Source organism: Triticum aestivum, chromosome 7B, assembly GCF_018294505.1.
Source record: "Triticum aestivum cultivar Chinese Spring chromosome 7B, IWGSC CS RefSeq v2.1, whole genome shotgun sequence".
Classification (NCBI taxonomy): Eukaryota; Viridiplantae; Streptophyta; class Magnoliopsida; order Poales; family Poaceae; genus Triticum; species Triticum aestivum.
Window position 1 is genome coordinate 114,909,154 of NC_057813.1, and position 26,097 is coordinate 114,935,250.

Genomic DNA, 26,097 nt, shown 5'->3' on the forward strand with positions numbered 1-26,097 from the left:
AGCATCGAACGTGTCGGTCATCAGCGAGTGAATCCAGGCTGTAGCACTGGGCTAGCAGGACTCCGGTGAACCGGGCTGTAGCGGGCTAACAGGACTCCGGTATTCATCGCGTGACATTTCCCCGAAGGGACAGACACAGGAATGAAGAAGGACACATGCTGGCCAGCCTAAGTGTTCCGGAGCAGTAGCAAGCTACCATGGCTCGATGGAAACACTAGGAGACATTTCCCCGTAAGAGAGGCTACTAAAGATAAACAACTAGATGGTCAGATCCCACACATACCAAGCATTTCAATAACATACACACAATATGCTCGATATGTGCAAATACAACATGGCATCACAACATGACTCTACGACTCAAGTAATTTATTCAATAGGCTCCGAGGAGCGAGATATTACAAACATGGGTCTCATGACCCAACAATCAGAGCATACAAGTCAAAGCACATGCGGAAGCTTAACATGTCTGAGTACAGACATCTATAAATGAAAAAGGCTGAGAAGCCTGACTATCTACCAATCCTGCCGAGGCACAAGATCATAGCTGAGGTAACAAGCTAAACGTCGAAGACCACGCGGAATTACTAGTGAGACTGAAGTCTCTCTGCAAAAACATAAAAATAGGCAAACGTGAGTACAAATGTACCCAGCAAGACTTACATCAGAGCTATCTACATATGCATCATTATCAACAAAGGGATGGTGGGGTTTAACTGCAGCAAGCCAGCTTTGACTCGGTGGCTATCCTGAACTACGACTGCAAGTAACTCTTTTGAGGTGGCGCACACGAGTCCACATATTCACCATATCAATACACCACTATGGATCCGCTCCCGTCTCCCTACGAGAACGCCATCCATAGCACTCACGCTTATCTTGCGTATTTTAGAGTATCCACTTTCACTTGTCTATGAACTGATATAAGCAACCCAGAAGTCCTTTACCGCGGACACGGCTATTCGAATAGATGATGTTAACCCTGCAGGGGTGTACTTCTTCATACATGTTTCCACCACTTAGCGTCTGCACACGACATGTGCTCGGCAGACTTCAAGCGAAAGCCGACGTGGGTGTAGACCACGACCTACCTAAACACTCAAGTCTCTAGTCCAGGTTTATCGCCTATTCGGGTTCCATCCATGAGGAGATCCGGCCGGAGTTTCGCTCACAGCCCCAAACGATGTGAACAGGGTTCCCGAGATACCAAACGGGCATCCGGTACACCGTGCCACGTACCTACCGCATCACAGCCCACCCCTACGGTCAGCGCTGTCCACGGCCTCCAGTAAGCTACAAACACCAGAAACTACTTGCAACTCCTAGACAGAGGACTAGGGTGAATAAGAAGTCGAGCGGGGTCATATTTCAGGGCCCAATGTATGGTAGTAGCTGAGTCATGGATCACAAACACAGAACTCAGTTCCTAAGGACGGCTTCAATGAGACAACCCACCATGTACTCCTACATGGCCTCTCACCGACACCTTTTACCAAATCGTGTTCACACACTTAGCTCACACACAGTAGGACATGTTCACACACCTCTGATTCATCCCCGATGAATCAGACCTGACTCAACTCTAAGCAGTAGCAGGCATGACAAACAAGCATGAATGAGTAGGCACAACAGGGCTCAAACAACTCCTATTCATACTAGTGGGTTTCATCTATTTACTGTGGAATGACAGGTCATGCAAAGGATAAAGGGGTTCAGCTACCGCAGCAAGTAACAAATGAATCGTTGTTGTCCTAATGCAGTAAAAGAGAGCAGGAGCGAGAGAGTGGGATTGTATCGGAATGAACAAGGGGGTTTGCTTGCCTGGCACTTCTGAAGATAGCATTGAGTCTTCATCAGTGTCAACGATCACATCATCGGTATCACGTCTATCGAGAGGGGACAAATACCGGCAACATAGAAGGGAACACAATCAATGCAATGCACAATATGATGCATGATCATGACATGGCAAAATGAATGTGTTTTGAGCTAATGCAACTAGCAACAGATTAAATGAAGTTGGTTTGAATACAAGATTCAAATTTAAACTCCATATGTGATTATTCAAATGCCATTTAATTGATTTGTGCTAAACAGCAGCTATAAGTTGTTCTAACATGCATGAAAATGGTACAGATGGATTCCTTGAATTTTTCTGATAATTTTTCATATATAAATTATTTAATTTGGAGTTACGGTTGAATTTCTATGATTTTTAGAAGTTTTAGGCATTTTCTGGAATTAATAAATCATTTAAGAATTATCTAAATTCCAGAAACATTTACTGCGTCAGCAGTGCGTCACCGTGACGTCAGCAGGTCAACAGACGCTGCTGCTGGTCAAACCTGACGTGTGGGGTCCACACGTCAGTGACACAGGTTAGTTAACCGGGTTGATTAGGGTTAAACTAATACTAACGAAAATGTCAGCAGGGCTGGGCCCACATGTCAGTGGCTTAAATAATTAACTAACTTAATTAGTGTTAACTAATCTAACACCTAAACTAATTAACAGGGGCTGGCCCCACCTGTCATCGACCCAGGGGGGTTCCGCCGTGGTCAAGTGGGTCAACCCCACCGGCGACATGACGCCGGCGAGGCCCGAGACGGCGGCGCGTATCGGAAACGCGCTACAGGGCACGGGCGAGGCCGTGCTTGGGCTCATTGGAGAGCCCTTGCTGGTGCGCATCGAACGGTGGTGGTGGCCGTGCCGGTGGTGGCCGGTACCGACGACGGCGAGCTCGTGAGCGGCGGCCGGAATTCGGGTGCGGTCGGGTTTGGCGCTGCTGCTCACAAACGAGGGAGCTAAGGCGCTGGAGGGGCTCTACGGGTCGCGGCAAACACAACGGGTGCACGCCCGTGACCAAATGGTCACCGGGGCTTCGCCGGCGACGAGCCCGTGCGGCGGAGCGTCTCGGCTCCGGTAGAGGGGCGGCTAGAGCTCGAAACCGGACATGGGGTTAGGGGGAAACGAAGCAGGGGCTCACGCGGATCATGCAGGGAGGGTCAGCGAGCTCGGGGAAGCACGAACGGCGGTGAATCGACGGTGACCATCGGCGGCAGTCGAGGACGAAGAGGATGGCGTGGAGGCGATGCAGAGCTTCCCGAGGGGCTTGACTTGGTGGGGAGGAAGAGGGGGTCGAGGCGGAGCTCCTGAGCTCAGCAGAGGGGCGAAGGGTGGCTGGTGGCCACGGTGGTGGCGAGCGAGGTCGGCGGCGGCTCTCGGTCATGGGGGGGGAAGCAGAGGAGCGGGGGGGGGGGGAGGGAGGTCCAGAGAGCGAGGGAGAAGTGAGAGGGGGTCGGGGGCTGTGTGGCGTCGCGGGAGGGACCAGGGGAGGAGGAGGCAGCCAGGCAGGGAGGAGGTGGCCGGGGCGCGTGGCCGCGCGCGCCGGGCGCGTGCCCGTCCTCCTGGCAGAGGAGGAAGGCGACAGGGGGGGTAGTGGTGGCGGGCTGGGCCGCTGGGGGAGCTGGGCCGGCTGGGCTGGACAGGTAAGCGCCAGGTAGTCCTTCTCTCTCTTTCTTTTATTTCTGTTTTGTTTTTCTATTTCTGCAATTTGTTTTTGATCTGATTTAAAAATATCAAATCATTTTATAAAATCCTGGAAATAATTATGGGTGCTTTCTGAATTATTTCAGTGACCCTTAACAATTTCCAACATTTATTTGAACATTTAAATTATTTATAGTATTTAAATGCCCAAAGTCAAATACAATATGATTTAATTCCAGAATCCAAAAATGACCTAAGAATATATTCATCATTTTTGGCAGAGGTTTTCACCTTAACCAGAAATCATGAACTTTTCTTAGGAACCTTTTGGGTTTATTGAAAAGGTTTTAATTCACCCTAGTTGAGTTGATTTAATGCTAGGGTTTGAACATCCCCCTTTCAATTTTAGGCAAAAATAAAACATGATGCAACACATGACTAGCTAGCTCAGAGCAAACCAGAAGCTAGGGATGTGACAACTTACCCCCACTAAACAAGAATCTCGTCTCGAGATTCAAGCGTAGGGTAAGGTGAAGGGGTAACGCAGACTAGTATAATCTTCACGATCCAGTTTCACTTCAAATGGACGTTGATTCATTCACCATCATTGTCTTGAAGTCTTGCCTTGAGAACTCCAACTATCATGACAACGAGAGGAAAGGAAAGACCCTAAAAGAATTGTTCTTCTCGAAGGTCGAACAACTCAGGATTAACCCACGGAATGAGACATAACAACATCTCTCAAGCTGAGAGACGAAGTACACATCCATAGGAATTGGAGTGAAGCAGATGACAAAGTTCACTAGGTAGACAACAATTCCACACCTAAGAAGGTGGTGAACGGTTGTCAACGTAGCGAGGAGTTGAGTTGCCATGATACCTCAACGAGACATCCTGGAGGGGGGGGGTTGATTCATAGATTATTACCCTAAGTGGCAAAAAGAATTACCTTTGATCCAGAGATCATTGAAACTCTTCATACCAGCCTAAGGCAATTCTCGAGCAATCGTTTGGAGGGGGTCGGTAGAATGGCATACTCGGACTTGGATGATGTGGACTACCTTGTTGAAGACAATGCAATGTATGATTTTTGCTTATCACCGGAAATGGAAGAGACCCATGGTAGAACGGCACATTGGCGGTGCAAGCTGGGAACAAAATGCAAATGCTGGGAATGATTCTGGTAACTGGGGAAGAACCCAACAATAGAGAGTGAATTCACTGGTTGAAAAGGTCATAGCATTTCCGAGGAAACTGAGAGAAATCCCAGTTAGCGTCGATGATAACACCTAGCGCTTGAGCGTGCTCTCAAGAACTTGAGCATTTCCACAATCATCAAGATTCTACCAATATCCGTGTCAAGGATCCTGGCAACACAGCTTGCTACCATGACGAATGATGATGGATGATGCAGATGCAAAGGAAGATAACACTTTCTCAGATTTCACCCTTGGCAGGGCCAGGGAAATAAAATCTGGATGATCGACCGAGAGACATTTAGCACTCCGCTTCTAATGTTCTCCTTGATGTACTAGCGTATCCCATTCCTTGAAATGGTCTGGTATCTAGAACATCAGGTAAAGGTCGTACTTCGGAAACACTAAAATCATAAGGCATAGCTAGGGGGTAAATCCTACGAAGTCCTTATGGGGAGGTGGCCAACTTCCTCAATCAAGATATTATAATAATAGGTCTTCCGGTTGGGTGTGTTGGCCACGACATCCACTTTACCGGTTATCGAGGGACCAATATTATAGTTCTTGGAAAATGTTCCAACCATCATATCTGCCTGAGATTCAGATCTGGTTGGTGTTAGGATATTCCAGACTCATCGAGTCTAGGAAGAAAAATGAAAGTTTGCAACACAATTCGACGAGATGACGTTGCGAGATTCTCGGGGAATGAACTACGATAGCAAGCTCCAAAACATGAGCTGGTTCTGCTACGCACGTGTGAACATGTTGTCTCGGACAAACATGATCACATGGTAGTCTTACAATAAAACACTACCGAGTTCTGGTTTGGAACCATCACCGTGGATAACGAAGTCCTTGCATAAGTCATATGATTAGCTCTTATGAAGGAACTTCTTCTCCTTGAACAAATCAATCAGTGGCTTGGTGTGCTCGGGACACATATGGAATGAAGGTTGCAAGTCTTCAAACCACAGAATTCTTCGCACGTGTGCATGACTGATTTGGGATGATTCCAAAGGAAACAACATTAACTTTCACAAATTCACGGCGGCAACTTGCACCAAATGCACGTGTATAAGAGGAAGTCACTCCTTTCATCAAACACATACCCCATGAGCTAGCATGAGGAAAATGCTTTCAAAAGTTTTCCAACACTAGCTTAATGTTCAGCAAAATTATGGAGAAGACAAGGATGTTGTCAATGGGATCAACAACAATTCATCCGGGTTTCCTTTTAAAAGGAATTCCATAGCTAAGTGGACACGGTGATAGCATTGGTCAGACCAAAGAATATAATGGTGTATGCTCAAGGAAAAACCCACGAATAAGATAACATTACGAACATCGTTGGTTCTGACTTGATTTGAGGATAGCCCACACCCAAATCAAAGTTTTTATAAGGCAATAGGTCCAATAACTGATCACAGGGACCAATCGATGAAGATATCATCTTTCTTCAGCACACACTACACAAGAATATCCCTTTGGAACGAACTAAGTTAGGCAAGCTTTTATCTTCCAATTCTCCAAGTTGTTGTCTAGCTTAACCAACTAGCTCAGGGATATCCAACACAGATTCTTGGAGAAGGGTGGTTCACAAGAAACCAACTTGATCACGAGCTCAACACAGCGGTCAGGTGACAACCTGGTAATACTTCCGGGAAGATCTTCGGAAAATCACGAACCACCGATATGTTACTAAGCTCGAGAACAATCTTGCTTTTGAGGGCAAGACGATATGATCAAATGAGTGAGGACTTGACAAGATCCTAACTCATCAATCGAAGGGTGCACCGAAATAAGAACTATATAGCACGATCAGTCTTAGGGTGACGATTCAATAATCAATATGCTGAGAATGAGGTTATCGTCCATTTAACTACCAAGCAACGAGGTTGCTGGGAGTATTGATTTCACACATCACAATTCATTTGCCGGTATTCCGGTTGCATCAACACGAGGGCCGAGGAATGACTAGTGATGGTGAGAAGTATCACTACGTCAAAATTCATGAGAGTTGGTGCAGTCCTCATGACAATTCTGACATAAAGGGGGTAATACTCCAAGGTAGAACAGAACAAAAGCTGGATTAGCAATTTGATCTACGGAGCACAACTTCTTTGACCCAATCCTGGATATGGAAGAGGTACTGGAGTTTGTTTCTCCTATCATTCTACGATAGAATGGCTTGACGGACCACAAGAGTAATAGGCATCGATAAACGAACGCACGCATACTCTTGACTATCAATTGATAGGCGAGGGTCAGAGGACAACTAAAGAGGGGCAACTCAAAGGAACATACGATTTTCTGAGTTGTGGATGCATGGTTTAGCATGTCGAACGAAGTTCAACATAATTCTTCCGGATAACCCATGCAGAAAGGTAGAACTGGCAGAGCCACAATATATAATGGAGAACTCATCAAGAATAATCCTGTTGTGATATTTCAGTTCAACAAGGAACTTCTGCCATAAGTAGTTCATGGTATTTGGAAGAAGAAGACACCACGGACTTCAAGGACTATCGCAAAGGTTACTAATATCCTAAAGGAACTAGCAACACTATCAACATGTTGTAAGTAGAGTGAATCTCGGGTTCAAAACCCAGGAGTAGAATACCTACTAACTATGTGGCATCACGGGATGCTTTCGAGAATAAAGGCCAGAATCATCACACTGGGACACAAATCATGGCTAAATTACTAGATGATCCCCTAAGACACCTAGGGTCATAATAATAGCTCCAACATATACGCCGAGGTAACAAAGTACCTCAACTCACCGATTAGTGTGGTTAATCTGGCCCAAAGGAACATCAGAACGGGAGGAAGGGATTTTGCAAATGCTTCAGACTATTTAGAAACCTGGGATGACTCGGACAGCATAACGGCTGTAAATGCTCAAAAGATTTGAGACAATCACAAAAAATGGTGGCATAACCACTCAGAAGCACAATATCAAGGTTTCGAGATCATCAGTTAACATACAGAAGTAGTAGGAACTGGACTCAAGCTTAAATCGAACAATCTTATAAGTCTACGGACTAGTAATACGTGATCCTGATAGAAAGAAGAGAAAGCCTAGTTTCTTAACCCCGTAGGAAAGATAAGATGACTCAGATCAGAAGGGCATGAGGTATAACGAGTAAAAAGAGCCTTACGTTCCATCCCACAATCAATTCCCTTATATAACTAAAGAATTTCTAGACTCAACTTCGACCAGTTTGGCTTGGTAACCTACAAGCAGTCAAGCTCTGATACCAACGCTGTCAGGACCCCGACTCAATGCCACATCGATCTAGCATGTAACACCTCATATCACTTTGCGGCCTCACGCACGGTATTCCCACGGGTGTCGCCTTACCTTTGCCCGGGACCGTTTGCGCCTTTTGGCACACGTATATGACAGTGTCGCTAGCATCCATATGATAAGGAGCCCGGGCTGACATGGCTAGTCGTAAACCCAAAGTGGCACAGACTTACAGGGACAGGCATCCATGACCCAGCATCGAACGTGTCGGTCATCAGCGAGTGAATCCAGGCTGTAGCACTGGGCTAGCAGGACTCCGGTGAACCGGGCTGTAGCGGGCTAACAGGACTCCGGTATTCATCCCATGACATTTCCCCGAAGGGACAGACACAGGAACGAAGAAGGACACATGCCGGCCAGCCTAAGTGTTCCGGAGCAGTAGCAAGCTACCATGGCTCGGTGGAAACACTAGGAGACATTTCCCCGTAAGAGAGGCTACTAAAGATAAACAACTAGATGGTCAGATCCCACACATACCAAGCATTTCAATAACATACACACAATATGCTCGATATGTGCAAATACAACATGGCATCACAACATGACTCTACGACTCAAGTAATTTATTCAATAGGCTCCGAGGAGCGAGATATTACAAACATGGGTCTCATGACCCAACAATCAGAGCATACAAGTCAAAGCACATGCGGAAGCTTAACATGTCTGAGTACAGACATCTATAAATGAAAAAGGCTGAGAAGCCTAACTATCTACCAATCCTGCCGAGGCACAAGATCGTAGCTGAGGTAACAAGCTAAACGTCGAAGACCACGCGGAATTACTAGTGAGACTGAAGTCTCTCTGCAAAAACATAAAAATAGGCAAACGTGAGTACAAATGTACCCAGCAAGACTTACATCAGAACTATCTACATATGCATCATTATCAACAAAGGGATGGTGGGGTTTAACTGCAGCAAGCCAGCTTTGACTCGGTGGCTATCCTGAACTACGACTGCAAGTAACTCTTTTGAGGTGGCGCACACGAGTCCACATATTCACCATATCAATACACCACTATGGATCCGCTCCCGTCTCCCTACGAGAACGCCATCCATAGCACTCACGCTTATCTTGCGTATTTTAGAGTATCCACTTTCACTTGTCTATGAACTGATATAAGCAACCCAGAAGTCCTTTACCGCGGACACGGCTATTCGAATAGATGATGTTAACCCTGCAGGGGTGTACTTCTTCATACATGTTTCCACCACTTAGCGTCTGCACACGACATGTGCTCGGCAGACTTCAAGCAAAAGCCGACGTGGGTGTAGACCACGACCTACCTAAACACTCAAGTCTCTAGTCCAGGTTTATCGCCTATTCGGGTTCCATCCATGAGGAGATCCGGCCGGAGTTTCGCTCACAGCCCCAAACGATGTGAACAGGGTTCCCGAGATACCAAACGGGCATCCGGTACACCGTGCCACGTACCTACCGCATCACAGCCCACCCCTACGGTCAGCGCTGTCCACGGCCTCCAGTAAGCTACAAACACCAGAAACTACTTGCAACTCCTGGACAGAGGACTAGGGTGAATAAGAAGTCGAGCGGGGTCATATTTCAGGGCCCAATGTATGGTAGTAGCTGAGTCATGGATCACAAACACAGAACTCAGTTCCTAAGGACGGCTTCAATGAGACAACCCACCATGTACTCCTACATGGCCTCTCACCGACACCTTTTACCAAATCGTGTTCACACACTTAGCTCACACACAGTAGGACATGTTCACACACCTCTGATTCATCCCCGATGAATCAGACCTGACTCAACTCTAAGCAGTAGCAGGCATGACAAACAAGCATGAATGAGTAGGCACAACATGGCTCAAACAACTCCTACTCATACTAGTGGGTTTCATCTATTTACTGTGGAATGACAGGTCATGCAAAGGATAAAGGGGTTCAGCTACCGCAGCAAGTAACAGATGAATCGTTGTTGTCCTAATGCAGTAAAAGAGAGCAGGAGCGAGAGAGTGGGATTGTATCGGAATGAACAAGGGGGTTTGCTTGCCTGGCACTTCTGAAGATAGCATTGAGTCTTCATCAGTGTCAACGATCACATCATCGGTATCACGTCTATCGAGAGGGGACAAATACCGGCAACATAGAAGGGAACACAATCAATGCAATGCACAATATGATGCATGATCATGACATGGCAAAATGAATGTGTTTTGAGCTAATGCAACTAGCAACAGATTAAATGAAGTTGGTTTGAATACAAGATTCAAATTTAAACTCCATATGTGATTATTCAAATGCCATTTAATTGATTTGTGCTAAACAGCAGCTATAAGTTGTTCTAACATGCATGAAAATGGTACAGATGGATTCCTTGAATTTTTCTGATAATTTTTCATATATAAATTATTTAATTTGGAGTTACGGTTGAATTTCTATGATTTTTAGAAGTTTTAGGCATTTTCTGGAATTAATAAATCATTTAAGAATTATCTAAATTCCAGAAACATTTACTGCGTCAGCAGTGCGTCACCGTGACGTCAGCAGGTCAACAGACGCTGCTGCTGGTCAAACCTGACGTGTGGGGTCCACACGTCAGTGACACAGGTTAGTTAACCGGGTTGATTAGGGTTAAACTAATACTAACGAAAATGTCAGCAGGGCTGGGCCCACATGTCAGTGGCTTAAATAATTAACTAACTTAATTAGTGTTAACTAATCTAACACCTAAACTAATTAACAGGGGCTGGCCCCACCTGTCATCGACCCGGGGGGGTTCCGCCGTGGTCAAGTGAGTCAACCCCACCGGCGACATGACGCCGGCGAGGCCCGAGACGGCGGCGCGTATCGGAAACGCGCTACAGGGCACGGGCGAGGCCGTGCTTGGGCTCGTTGGAGAGCCCTTGCTGGTGCGCATCGAACGGTGGTGGTGGCCGTGCCGGTGGTGGCCGGTACCGACGACGGCGAGCTCGTGAGCGGCGGCCGGAGTTCGGGTGCGGTCGGGTTCGGCGCTGCTGCTCACAAACGAGGGAGCTGAGGCGCTGGAGGGGCTCTACGGGTCGCGGCAAACACAACGGGTGCACGCCCGTGACCAAATGGTCACCGGGGCTTCGCCGGCGACGAGCCCGTGCGGCGGAGCGTCTCGGCTCCGGTAGAGGGGCGGCTAGAGCTTGAAATCGTACATGGGGTTAGGGGGAAACGAAGCAGGGGCTCACGGGGATCATGCAGGGAGGGTCAGCGAGCTCGGGGAAGCACGAACGGCGGTGAATCGACGGCGACCATCGGCGGCGGTCGAGGACGAAGAGGATGGCGTGGAGGCGATGCAGAGCTTCCCGAGGGGCTTGACTTGGTGGGGAGGAAGAGGGGGTCGAGGCGGAGCTCCTGAGCTCAGCGGAGGGGCGAAGGGTGGCTGGTGGCCACGGTGGTGGCGAGCGAGGTCGGCGGCGGCTCTCGGTCATGGGGGGGGAAGCAGAGGAGCGGGGGGGGGGGAGGGAGGTCCAGAGAGCGAGGGAGAAGTGAGAGGGGGTCGGGGGCTGCGTGGCGTCGCGGGAGGGACCAGGGGAGGAGGAGGCAGCCAGGCAGGGAGGAGGTGGCCGGGGCGCGTGGCCGCGCGCGCCGGGCGCGTGCCCGTCCTCCTGGCAGAGGAGGAAGGCGACAGGGGGGGTAGCGGTGGCGGGCTGGGCCGCTGGGGGAGCTGGGCCGGCTGGGCTGGACAGGTAAGCGCCAGGTAGTCCTTCTCTCTCTTTCTTTTATTTCTGTTTTGTTTTTCTATTTCTGCAATTTGTTTTTGATCTGATTTAAAAATATCAAATCATTTTATAAAATCCTGGAAATAATTATGGGTGCTTTCTGAATTATTTCAGTGACCCTTAACAATTTCCAACATTTATTTGAACATTTAAATTATTTATAGTATTTAAATGCCCAAAGTCAAATACAATATGATTTAATTCAAGAATCCAAAAATGACCTAAGAATATATTCATCATTTTTGGCAGAGGTTTTCACCTTAACCAGAAATCATGAACTTTTCTTAGGAACCTTTTGGGTTTATTGAAAAGGTTTTAATTCACCCTAGTTGAGTTGATTTAATGCTTGGGTTTGAACATCCCCCTTTCAATTTTAGGCAAAAATAAAACATGATGCAACACATGACTAGCTAGCTCAGAGCAAACCAGAAGCTAGGGATGTGACAGCAGTCTAGACTTCGGGCCGGTACGTCGTTTTGTCACGACCACGGGGCGGCCGGTTAGCCGCATCATGCGCTGGTAGTGTGGGCTTTAAAGCCTCCTCCTCGAGTTGAGGTAGCAGCCTGCGCCTTGGGTAGCTTTTGCTAGGGCGTTCGAGTCCGAATTCTTCGGCAGCCAGGACCTTGGTCCATCTGTCACTAGCAGATCTTGATCAGCTTGGAGTTGTTGCTGCTTTTTCTTCATGCTTTTCGCAGTGGCTATAAGCTGGCGTTTGAATCGCTCCTGCTCGACAGGATCCTCCGGTACGATGAATTCTTCATCGCCAAGGCTCACTTCATCTTCGGGGAGAGGCATGTAATTATCGTCCTCTGATTCTCCATCAGTTGCCTGTTTTTTAGGGCTAGCTTGCCCATCCTCTTGCTCGGCCTGATCGAAGCCTGGCTAGGCAGGATTGTCTTCGTCTTCGGCACCATACAGATTGTTATCTCCTGTGCCAGCATCACTATTTTTGCTATGGCGGGGCTTGGAGCGGCGCCGATGACGCCGGTGTCTAGATTGCTTCCCCAAGGGGTTATCTTCCGTTGCCTCATCGCCATTGTTTTCTTTAGGGGTGTCCACCATATAAATATCATATGATGAGGTGGTGGTCCAATGCCCTGTAGACGGTGGTTCTCGTTCTTCTCTTGCATCGTCGTCCATACCGTCGATGTCTTCGGAGTCGAAGTCAAGCACGTAGGTTAAGTCATCGACAATGGCTATAAAGTGGGTGGTGGGTGGGGGACGACTTTCTTCACTGTCCGCTCCCCGCTCGAGCCAAACATAGTTCGGCCAAGAATCTCCTGACAAGGACAAAGACCTTAATGAGTTCAGCACGTCACCCAGGGGTGAGTGGTGAAAGATATCCACAGCAGTGAACTCCATGATGGATGCTCAATCTAATTCGATAGGCACGAACGCATGCGGTTCGGATCCTGCAGCCGGAGACAAGGCCAGGGGTCCGATAACACCACTCTCATAGGAGGTGGGATCAGTGTTCGGCTCCGACGCTGATGAGTGTGTGGCCTCCGTGGCGGGGTCCATCCACCCGTCCTCGGAAGGCACGATCTGATCCGGATTGATTCCCAGCGCCAACGCGGGTGGGATATCCCGAATACTGTCCGACGGCAGATCAAAGTCATGTCCGTCGTGGCTGTTTGGCGCACCTGTCATGGGCTCGAATCTGTCGAAGATCAAGTCTCCGCGGATGTTGGCATTATAGTTTAAGCTTCCAAACCTAACCTGATGGCCAGGGGCGTAGCTGTCGATCTGCTCCAGATGGCCAAGCGAGTTGGCCCGCAGTATGAAGCTGCCAAATACGAAGATCTGTCCAGGAAGGAAAACCTCCCCCTGGACCGCATCATTGAAGATGATCGAGGGAGCCATCAAGCCTTATTGCGACGGCACAGTGGAACTCTCAATGAAAGCACCAATGTCGGTGTCAAAATCGGCGGATCTCGGGTAGGGGGTCCCGAACTGTGCGTCTAAGGCTAATGGTAACAGGAGGTAGGGGACACGATGTTTTACCCAGGTTCGGGCCCTCTCAATGGAGTTAATACCCTACTTCGTGCTTGATTGATCTTGATGATATGATTATTACAAGAGTTGATCTACCACGAGATCGTAGAGGCTAAACCCTAGAAGCTAGCCTTCGATTATGATTGTTGTTGTCCTACGGATTAAACCCTCCAGTTTATATAGACATCGGAGGGGGCTAGGGTTACACAGAGTCAGTTACAGAGAAGGAAATCTACATATCCGAATATCCAAGCTTGCCTTCCACACAAAGGAGAGTCCCATCCGGACACGGGACGAAGTCTCGAATCTTGTATCGTCATAGTCCAACAGTCCGGCCAAAGTATATAGTCCGGCTGTCCGAGGACCCCTTAATCCAGGACTCCCACACTTAGCTTTGGGTTCAACCTTGCGGTGTCCTTTCCCAGTGACAGCAGGGGCAGCGGCACGTATTGTATTGTTGCCATCGAGGATAAAAAGATGGGGTTTATATCATATTGCACGAGTTTATCCCTCTACATCATGTCATCTTTGTTAATGCGTTACTCTATTCTTTATGAACTTAATACTCTAGATGCATGCTGGATATCGGTCGATGTGTGGAATAATAGTAGTAGACGCAGGCAGGAGTTGGTCTACTTGTCACGGACGTGATGCCTATATACATGATCATGCCTAGATAATCTCATAATTATTCGCTTTTCTATGAATTGCTCGACAGTAATTTGTTCACCCACCGTAATACTTATGCTATCTTGAGAGAAGCCGCTAGTGAAACCTATGGCCCCGGGGTCTATCTCTTATCATATAAGCTTTCAATCTACGTTTATTTGCATCTTTACTTTTCCTATCTATATTATAAAATACCAAAAAAATATTTATCTTATCATATTATCTCTATCAGATCTCACTTTCGCAAGTGGTCGTGAAGGGATTGACAAGCCCTTTATTGCGTTGGTTGCGAGTTCTTGTTTGTTTGTGTAGGTGTGTGGGGCTATTGAGGAGCCTCCTACTGGATTGATACCTTGGTTCTCAAAAACTGAGGGAAATACTTACGCTAGTATTGCTGCATCACCCTTTCCTCTTCAAGGAAAACCAACGCAAGCTCAAGACATAGCATACTCCCCACCGGAGACGCTTCGTCCACACCCCCATGGAGCCACCCATCGAAGCCCCCGTAGACGGCCTCTGATCCTCTTCACCAACACCTTCCTCAACCCTACCGGAGCCACTTTGCAGACACCATCGTCAACCCTATCGGAGTAGCTTCGCCTATACCATTCTCAACCCTACCAGGGCCGCTTTGCCAACTCACAAGTCCACGGCCTTAGATCCGCTTCCTCGCACCCTCATCCAACCTACCGGAGCAGCTTCTGACGCCCCGTCCACGGCCACAGATCCGCATCGTCGACACCATCCTTAACCCAACCACCAGAGCAGCTTCACCTACACCCTCGTCCACGGCCACAGATCTGCTTTGCCCACACCATAGTCCACCCTACCGGAGCTGCTCCACAAACACCCTACTCGACGGTTCTAGATCTACTTACCGGACCCTGACAGCCAGCGCAACATCATCACTCTTGACGTTTCTAACCTGATTCCCAGCATCTGGAAAGATGCCAAGCACCCGCCACGGCCTAGGTACTTGTCACCTTTAAACCCGTCCAGCATCACCTGCCCGATGTACTTCAAATATACTAACAGGTCGCTATTACCTGTTATGTGATGACCCACAAGTATAGGGGATCTATTGTAGTCCTTTCGATAAGTAAGAGTGTCGAACCCAACGAGGAGCAGAAGGAAATGACAAGAGGTTTTCAGTAAGGTTTTCTCTGCAAACACTGAAATTGTAGGTAACAGATAGTTTTGTGATAAGATAATTTGTAACGGGTAACAAGCAATGAAAGTAAATAAAGTGCAGCAAGGTGGCCCAATCCTTTTTGTAGCAAAGGAAAATCCTGGACAATTTCTTATAATGAGAAAAGCGCTCCCGAGGACACATGGGATCGTCAAGCTAGTTTTCATCACGCTCATACGATTCACGTTCGGTACATTGATAATTTGATATGCGGGTGGACCAGTGCTTGGGTACTGCCCTTACTTGGACAAGCATCCCACTTATGATTAACCCCTATTGCAAGCATCCGCAACTACAAAAGAAGTATTAAGGTGAACCTAACCACAGCATTAGACATATGGATCCAAATCAGCCCCTTACGAAGCAACGCATAAACTAGGGTTTAAGCTTCTGTCACTCTAGCAACCCATCATCTACTTATTACTCCCCAATGCCTTCCTCTAGGCCCAAATAATGGTGAAGTGTCATGTAGTCGACGCTCACATAACACCACTAGAGGAGAGACACCATACATCTCATCAAAATATCGAACGAATACCAAATTCACATGACTACTAATAGCATGACTTCATCCATGTCCTCAGGAACAAACGTAACTACTCACAAAGCATATTCATGTTCATAATCAGAGGAGTATTAATATGCATTAAGGATATGAACATATGATCTTCCACCAAGTAAACCAATTAGCATCAACTACAAGGAGTAATCAACACTACTAGCAACCCGCAGGTACCAATTTGTGGTTTTGATACAAGATTGGATACAAGAGATGAACTAGGGTTTTTAGAGGAGATGGTGCTGGTGAAGATGTTGATGGAGATTGACCCCCTCCCGATGAGAGGATCGTTGGTGATGACGGTGGTGATGATTTCCCCCTCCCGGAGGGAAGTTTCCCCGGCAGAACAGCTCCGCCGGAGACCTAGATTGGTTCCGCCAAGGCTCCGCCTCGTGGCGGCGGAGTTTCGTCCCGTAAGCTTGCTTATGATTTTTTTTCCAGGGTAAAAGCCTTCATATAGCAGAAGATGGGCACCGAAGGGCCACCAGGGGGCCTAGGAGACAGAGGGCGCGCCTAGTAGGGGTGGGCGCGCCCCCACCCGCCTGGCCAAGGTGTGGGACCCCTTTGGTGTTTTCTTCGCTCAATAATTCTTATTAATTCCAAAAATGACTTTCGTGGAGTTTCAGGATTTTTGGAGCTGTGCATAATAGGTTTCCAATATTTGCTCCTTTTCTAGCCAGAATTCCAGCTGCCGGCATTCCCCCTCTTCATGATAAACCTTGTAAAATAAGAGAGAATAGCCATAAGTATTGAGACATAATGTGTAATAACAGCCCATAATGCAATAAATATTGATATAAAAGCATGATGCAAAATGGACGTATCAACTCCCCCAAGCTTAGACCTCGCTTGTCCTCAAGCGGAAGCCGAAATCGAAAAATATGTCCACATGTTTAGAGATAGAGGTGTCGATAAAAATAAAATACGGACATGAGGGCATCATGATCATTCTTATAACAACAACATATATAGATTTTGTCATATGATTTCTTATGCTCTAGTAACAATCAATTCACAATGTCAAGTATGGTTCAGAAACTTCATTCGGAACTAACAAACTATAATCTCAGTCATTGAAGCAATTGCAATTTATCATAACATCAGAAAGAGTCAAGAATAGAGCCTTTCAGCAAGTCCACATACTCAACTATCATATAGTCTTCTACAATTGCTAACAGTCACACAATACTTGTGGTTATGGAGTTTTAATCGGACACTGAGAAAGATAGGGGCTTATTGTGTTGCCTCCCAACGTATTCACCTTTGGTTGATGTCAACAATAATAATTCATGCTAACTTACATCCAATTGGATATATATATATATATATATATATATATATATATATATATATATATATATATCAGTATCTTTCAAACACGAGGAGCTTGCCAAAGGATAAAATGAAAAATGGAAAGTTGAAGATCACCTTGACTCAAGCATAAAGTAAAAACATAAAGTAAAAGATAGGCCCTTCGCAGAGGGAAGCAGAGGTTTTCATGTGCTTTTAGGGTTGGATGCACGAAATCTTAATGCAAAAGAACGTCACTTTATATTGCCACTTGTATATGGACCTTTATTATGCAGTCCATCGCTTTTATTGCTTCCATAACAAGATCGTATAAAACTTATTTTCTTCACACTAATAGATCATACATATTTAGAGAGCAAGTTTTATTGCTTGCATCGATGACAACTTACTTGAAGGATCTTACTCAATCCATAGGTAGGTATGGTGGAATCTCATGGCAAAAACTGGGTTTAAGGATATTTGGAAGCACAAGTAGTATCTCTACTTTGTGCAAGGAATTTTGGCTAGCATGAGGGGGAAAGGCAAGCTCAACATGTTGGGAAGATCAATGACAATATACTTTAACTGAGATGTGAGAACACATAAACCATTACGTTGTCTTCCTTGTCCAACATCAACTTTTTTAGCATGTCATACTTAATGAGTGCTCACAATCATAAAGATGTCCAAGATAGTATATTTGTATGTGAAAACTTCTCTTTACTTATTACTCCCTATTAATTGCAACCATGACCAAAACTACGTTTGTCAACTCTCAACAACTTTTATGCCTCATACTTTTTATGTGTGAAGTCATTACTATCCATAAGATCGATATGAACTCTTCTATTCTTTTTATTCTTTCTACGTTCTCAAGATCATAGAAAAATAGCAAAGCCCTTGACTCAACACTAATCTTTATATAGATAGCTCACAGACTCGATTACATAAAGAGATCACAAAGCAAAACTCAAAACTACTTGATACCAAAACTTCAATCTACTAGATCAAGATATTAATAAAAGGATCGAACTAAGTAAAACATTAAAGATAGGAGTGTGATGGTGATACGATACCGGGGCACCTCCCCCAAGCTTGGCAGTTGCCAAGGGGAGTGACCATACCCATGTGATTATGTCTCCTTCTTCACAGTCGGTGTTGTGATCTTCTTGGCAATGATGCCCCTCAGGATATGATTCTCCTCCTCGAGCTTATTGACTTGTTGTTTGTGGTCCATAATTTCTTTGTGGAGCTTGCCTATGATGGCTAAAGCTCCTTTTACCCAAGGATGCTGCATAGCTTCTGGAGAACAAGTGACGCTCTTTTTCATATTTTCATAAGGAAGAAATTTAGCGTTGGAAGGGATGACTGAATTTGGGATAGCCGAGCTATGTAGTTCCCCCATCATGAATCCTGCTTGGAAGCGAGAGGTAGCTTATTGATCTTCCTCCATGGCATATATCCTTTTCAACTCCATCTCATCCTCTGTTGACGGTCCAAAGTGATAAGCATCAACGTTTGCTTCTAGACCCGGCGTCGGGTGTGACACCCGACTTTCCCCGACTGACTCTTGAGAAGACATCTTGCTCAAAGTCTGCGACAGAAACAGCTCAAAATGAAAACAGAGGATATTTGCGTAATACGGTGGTCAAAACCTTTGGGAGATTATATAATGAATTTTTACCGACCAAAATACGCAACGTGCAAGAAAACGTAGTCCGGGAGGCACACGAGGTGGCCATGAGATAGGGGGCGCGCCCAGGAAGGGTGGGCGCGCCCTCCACCTTCGTGGAGGCCTCGTGTCCTTCCCGAATTACTTCTTTCTTTCCAAAATTCTTAAATATTCCAAAACGGAAGAAAATTTCCATTAGAATTGTTTTGGAGTCGGTTTACTTACCGTACCACATACCTATTCCTTTTCAGAGTCTGAAACATTCTGGAAAGTGTCCCTTATGTATTCCTCCCGGGTTACGATTTCAATAATATTAGTTTCAACATTGATAGGATTACCTGAGATATAATGTTTAATTCTTTGACCGTTTACCACCCTCGGACTTGTGCTTTCGAACTTGTAGATTTTTATGGCACCGGAATGATAGACCTCCTCGATAATGTAGGGACCTTCCCATTTAGAGAGAAGTTTTCCTGCAAAAAATCTTAAACGAGAGTTGAATAATAACACATAATCACCTATGTTAAATTCTCGCTTTTGTATCCTTTCGTCATGCCAGCGTTTGACTTTTTCTTTGAATAGCTTGGCATTCTCATAGGCTTGTGTTCTCCATTCATCAAATGAGCTAATATCAAATAACCTCTTCTCACCGGCAAGTTTGAAGTCTTAGTTGAGCTCTTTAATAGCCCAATATGCTTTATGTTCAAGTTCAAGAGGTAAGTGACATACTTTTCCATATACCATCTTATACGGAGACATACCCATAGGATTTTTATACGTAGTTCTATAGGCCCATAATGCATCATCAAGTTTTTTGGACCAATTCTTTCTAGATCTATTCATAGTCTTTTGCAAAATTAATTTTAGATCTCTAGTGCTCAACTCTACTTGACCACTAGACTGTGGGTGATAAGGAGATGTGATTCTATTATTAACATCATACTTAGCAAGCACCTTACGGAAAGCACCATGAATAAAATGTGAACCACCATGAGTCATAAGATATCTAGGGACTCCGAACCTCGAAAAAATAACTTCTTTAAGCATTTTAATAGAAGTGTTATGATCAGCACTACTAGTTGGAATATCTTCTACCCACTTAGTAACGTAATCAACAACAACTAAAATATGTGTATAACCATTAGAGGCAGGAAAAGGTCCCATATAATCAAAGCCCCAAACATCAAATGGTTAAATAACAAGAGAATAATTCATAGGCATTTCTTAACGTCTACTAATATTACCAATTTTTTGACATTCATCACAAGATAAGACAAACTTATGAGCATCTTCGAAGAGAGTAGGCCAATAAAAACCAGATTGCAATACCTTATGTGCAGTTCTATCTCCACCGTGGTGTCCTCCATATGATTCAGAGTGACACTTGCGTAGGATTTGTTCCTGTTCATGCTCAGGTACACAACGTCTAATAACACCATCTACTCCTTCTTTATAAAGGTGTGGGTCATCCCAGAAGTAATGTCTTAAATCATAAAAGAACTTTTTCTTTTGCTGGTATGTGAAACTAGGTGGTATAAATTTAGCAACAATGTAGTTAGCACAATCAGCATACCAAGGAGTAGTACGAGAAGCATTAATGACCGCTAATTGTTCATCAGGAAAGATATCATCAATAGGTAGTGGGTCATCAAGAACATTCTCTAACCTAGAGAAGCTGTCTGCAACGGGGTTCTCAGCTCCCTTTCTATTAACAATATGCAAATCAAATTCTTGGAGCAAGAGAACCCATCTAATAAGTCTAGGTTTAGCATCTTTATTGTCCATAAGATATTTAATGTCAGCATGATCAGTATGAATAGTAACTTTGGAATCAACAATATAAGGTCTGAACTTATCACAAGAAAATACAACTGCTAAGAACTCTTTTTCAGCAGTAGCATAATTTCTCTGGGCAGTATCAAGAGTTTTACTAGCATACTGGATAACATTCAATTTCTTATCAACTCTTTGCCCTAGAACAGCACCTACATCATAATCACTAGCATCACACATAATTTCAAAGGGTAAATTCCAATCAGGTGGCTGAACAATAGGTGCAGTGATCAAAGCTTTCTTAAGTATTTCAAATGCTTCTACACAATCATCATCAAAGACAAAAGGAATATCTTCTTGCAATAAATTAGTTAGAGGCCTAGAGATCTTAGAAAAGTCCTTAATGAACCTCCTATAAAAACTGGCATGACCAGGGAAACTTCTTATACCTTTTATGTCCTTGGGACACGACATCTTTTCAATAGCATCAACTTTAGCTTTATCAACTTCAATACCTCTCTCGGAAATCTTATGCCCCAAGACAATGCCTTCATTAACCATAAAGTGGAACATTTCCCAATTCAACACGAGACTAGTGTCTTCACATCTTTGCAAAACTCGATCAAGGTTGCTCAAGCAATCATCAAAAGAGGATCCATAAACGGAGAAATCATCCATGAATACCTCACAAATCTTTTCACAAAAGTCAGAGAATATAGCCATCATGCATCTTTGAAAGGTAGCAGGTGCATTACATAAACCAAAAGGCACACGTCTATAAGCAAAAGTACCAAAAGGGCAAGTAAAAGTAGTTTTTGATTGATCCTCCACTGACACATGTATTTGAGTGAAACCTGAATAACCATCTAGAAAGCAGAAATGTGTGTGTTTGGATAGTCTTTCTAGCATTTAATCAATAAAAGGTAAAGGGTAATGATCTTTCTTGGCAGCTTTATTTAACTTACGGAAATCAATTACCATCCTATAACCTGTAATAATTCTTTGCGGGATCAATTCATCTTTATCATTAGGAACAGCAGTAATACATCCCTTCTTAGGAACACAATGGATAGGACTTACCCATTCACTATCAGGAACGGGATAAATTATATCTGCCTCAACACTACAAAAAAAGACACATCCGTGACATTTTGGGCCGAACGAATTTTTTTTCTGTCATACATATGACACTTCTATGACGATAATTGTGACAAAACCATGTATCATCGTAGATGTGGTGGGCTCCTACTTCTATGACAAAAAATCATGACAGAAAATGGGCTTATCGTCCTGGGCGGGCCAAAGACACAGCTGCATGACATTCTTTGGGCTGTCCATGACAGAAAAAACGTGGTAGAAGCGAGGGCGACGAAAATTTCAGGGAGTTCCCGGTTACGGTGGGCGGTCGGGGGCTGAGCGATGCGCGTTTCTCTCGTACACGTACGCGCGTGTGTGTGAGGCGTTGGCTCTAACTGAACCCGAGCAAAGCGTTGGGCTCTAACTGAACCCGAGCGATTGCACTGCAGGCTACGCATTACTGAACCCGAGCGATCGATCGATGGCTGTTAACTGAACCCGATCGAGCGATTCCTTCGCTACTGCTGCTAACTGAAGCCGATCGATGCTGCCTCTCTGGATGAACAGTGAGCGTTGCGGGGGGGGGGGGTGGATGAACAGTGAGCAGTGGAAGTGGATGAACAGGACCCGTGGCATTGCCTCTGGATGAACAGGACCCTGATCGATCGAGCCGGCTGGGGCTGGATGAACAGGACCCCGTGGAGGGCTGGATGAACAGGACGACCCCGTGGAGGGATGGATGAACAGTAGACGGTGGAGGGGTGGATGAACAGTAGCCCCATGGAGGGTTGGTTGAACTGGATCCCGTGGAGAGGTGTGGTTGAACAGTAGCCGGTGGAGTAGCGCACGGTGGAGGCTGGATGAACACGAGCCCGTGGATGAACAGTCGCAGGTGGAGGCTGGAGGAGGTCGACGGTGGATGAACAATAGCCCATGGAGGCTGGAGGAGGTTGACGGTGGAGATGAACAATATCCCATGGAGTCTCGTTTTGCGGTATGCCACACCCCTCCCGATGAACAGGGCCCCCGTTTCGACCGTAGCGCTCCAACACAAGTCTGTTTCGTCCGTTTTGCGGTACGCCACACCCCTCCCGATCAACAGGACCCCCGTTTCGACCGTAGGAGGTCCGTTTCCTCTGTTTTGCGGTACGCCACCCCCCCCCCGATGAACAAGATTCTGTTTCGAACGTGGCCGGTCGATCACAAGGCCGTTTCCTCCGTTCTGCGGTACGCCAGGCCTCGTTTCCATCGCCTGTTCCGTCCAAGCCCTCCCGATGAACACGACCACGCATTCTGTTCCGACCTAGCCGGTTGGCTCCCACGCGTTCCATTGCCTCCCGATGAACACGACGCATTCTGTTGCCTCCCCATGAACACGACGCATTCCATTGCCTCCCCGTGAACACGATGACGACGCTGTTTCTCCGTTCTGACCCAGCCATGTACATGAGCCCTGGCCGTACGTATGCGCGAGTAGGCGTTCGAGACCCCACCCGTATGTACACATACGTGGCCGTATTTTCTTTCTTGCAGCCTGGCCGCTGGACGTACGTGTACATGCTACGTGTGTGCCTCTACTACGACACGTGCATGCCTCTACATCGACCAGTATATATGGACATACAGGTTCGCGACCAGAATGACAACGCTACGTACGCTTCGACCAGGTGGGTCCTGACTGTCAGGCACTTCCTTGCATGCGAAAATGTAGCTGGTGGGTCCCAGCAGTCAGGGGGCGAATCATTTTTTTTGGATGCACTTCCTTGCATGCGAAGATGTAGCTGGTGGGTCCCAACAGTCAGGGGGGCGAATCGTTTATTTTTTTGCCCGGACGCACTTCCTTGCGTGCAAAGATGTAGCTGGTGGGTCCCAGCAGTCAGGGGGGCAAATCGTTTTTTTTGCCCGGACGCACTTCCTTGTTTGCGAAGATGTAGCTGGTGGGTCCCAGCAGTCAGGGGGCGAATCGTTTTTTTGCCCGGACACACTTCCTTGCGTGCAAAGATGTAGCTGGTGGGTCCCAGCAGTCAGGAGGGCGAATTGTTTTTTGTTTGCCCGGACGCACTTCCTTGCGTGCGAAGATCTAGCTGGTGGGTCCCAGCAGTCAGGGGGAAACGTTTTTTCGTGAAATACAGTGGCCCGTCCGCTGGGTCTCAGCTGTCAGGTAGAGGAATCATTATTTTCCGCGTAATAAGGAGGCACTTCCTTGCTGCGGCCGTGGACCCAGCTGTCAGCCTCTCCACGTACAGTCCACGTCCGATGGAAGTCGTTCCTTGACCACGTTGACCAGGCCGCACCGAGAGCACCACGGCGGTGGACGACGGCGAGGCCTAGGAAGGGGACGACGCGGAGCCGGGGAAGACGCGGCAGTGGAAGCCCGCGCGGAGAGGAGTACGAGGGTTCACTGGTTCGGCTGCGGTGTGAGGCTGCCGTCGCCGCAGGGCCTGGCCAGCGGTGGGAATAGTAGGGGGCGGTGAGGCCTCCGCGGCAGCACAGCCGGCCACGGGAGGCAGGAGCATGCGGCACGACCGGCGCTGCTTTGGGCGGCTGGAGCAAGAAGACCAGAGGTTGAAGAAGCACTACGGCCGTTGGATGGACATCGTACGGTCACTGGAGCTAGAATCGTTCATATTGAAGAAGCAGCACGGCCGTTGGATTAACATCCAACGGTCACTGCTGCTAGAATCGTTTGTGGACTAAGTTGACAAAGCCAAAGTACACGTCAACCTAGTAGACCCACAAGTCAGCCTCCAAATCTGTCCCAAACAGCATACAGCCCGAAATTTCTAGCCAGATTCAAATTAATTTTAAATCTAAATATACCTTAATTTAAATTCAATGAAATTTTACCCGCACAAAAACAATGAAATTTAAAATATCAAAATCCGAAAGAAAACAGTATTTTGGAACTAATTGCCTGTTTGCTGTATTTTTTCATTTTACAGCCCATTTATTATTACTTATAGCCCATTTTTACTTAGCCCATTTCTTATTACTTATAGCCCATTTTCTGGGCAAAATGCATCCCTCCTCGTCTTGAAAGATTTCCGGCCCAGCAGGGCGTAGAAAAGCAAGTAGGCCTATGTTGGTTATTCTGCAAAAAACAAAATAGCTGGCTAGCCATTTTTCAGAATGAAAAAAACAAACTGGGCTGGTCATGTGCTAAACATATGAAATAAAAGCCTGGGCTAGACGGGCCACGGGTCCCGCACAACCCAGTTGATACCCTTCTCCGTCCCGAAAAAACAAAATTACTGCGCGCGCTGCTGGGTCCCTACTGTCATCCTCACCATGTACAGTCATCTCCTTATTCCTCTCGGTTGTTGACCATGTTGACAACACCGGAGGGCGGCGCCGCGGCGAGCGAACCAAGGCGGAGGACGATGGTGAGGCCTCGGACGGGAACGAACAGGAGCCGGGGAAGATCACAGCCAGCCGTGGGAGGCGGGAGCAGGCGGTCCCGCCGGCGCTGGTTTGGCTTTGGCGGCTCGAGGAAGAAGAGACTGAAGAAACGCGACAGACGTTGAATGTCAATCCAACGGTCAAGGTTGGCACAATCGTTTGTTGACTAAGCGGACACCAAGTAGCATACTTTTTTATATATAGGAAGAAAACTGCGAGGAAAATGCGTTCGTCTGCCGTCCTCCTCACAGGGAACGTTCGCCACATAAGTGACTAGCACCCTTGGTTTTCAACCGAGAGGTCTTGGGTTCGAGTCCCAGGAACTCTCAATTTTGTCCTCCTTCCTTCCTCGCAAAAAAGGGAAAGAAAATCAAAGACTTGGGAAGGCGTACAGAACAAGCTAGTGTACCAGTAAAGAGACGTTGCCGAGTTTTAGAAAAAAGAGAGACGTGCTCCTGTAGCTGGTTCGAATCCAAACCTAGACTATGACTATATATGGTGCTATGCTACTCTGCAAGTAATGAAACTGACATATCCAACGTTCGCTTCTCCTCTTCTCTACTTACTCTGCCTAGCATCAGAAGCTCTGGCCGCAGCAACCATGTCCGCTGGCTGCTCGTCCACCTGCTCTTCAGCAGGCAACAACCAGATATGCGCCAAGTCGCCACCCGTACCATCGCCTGTGGGTCTCATCACACCCCCGCCGGCACGCGCACCGCAGCCGATTGCTCATCGCAACCCGCTGCCGTTGGTGTGGTGCCACTG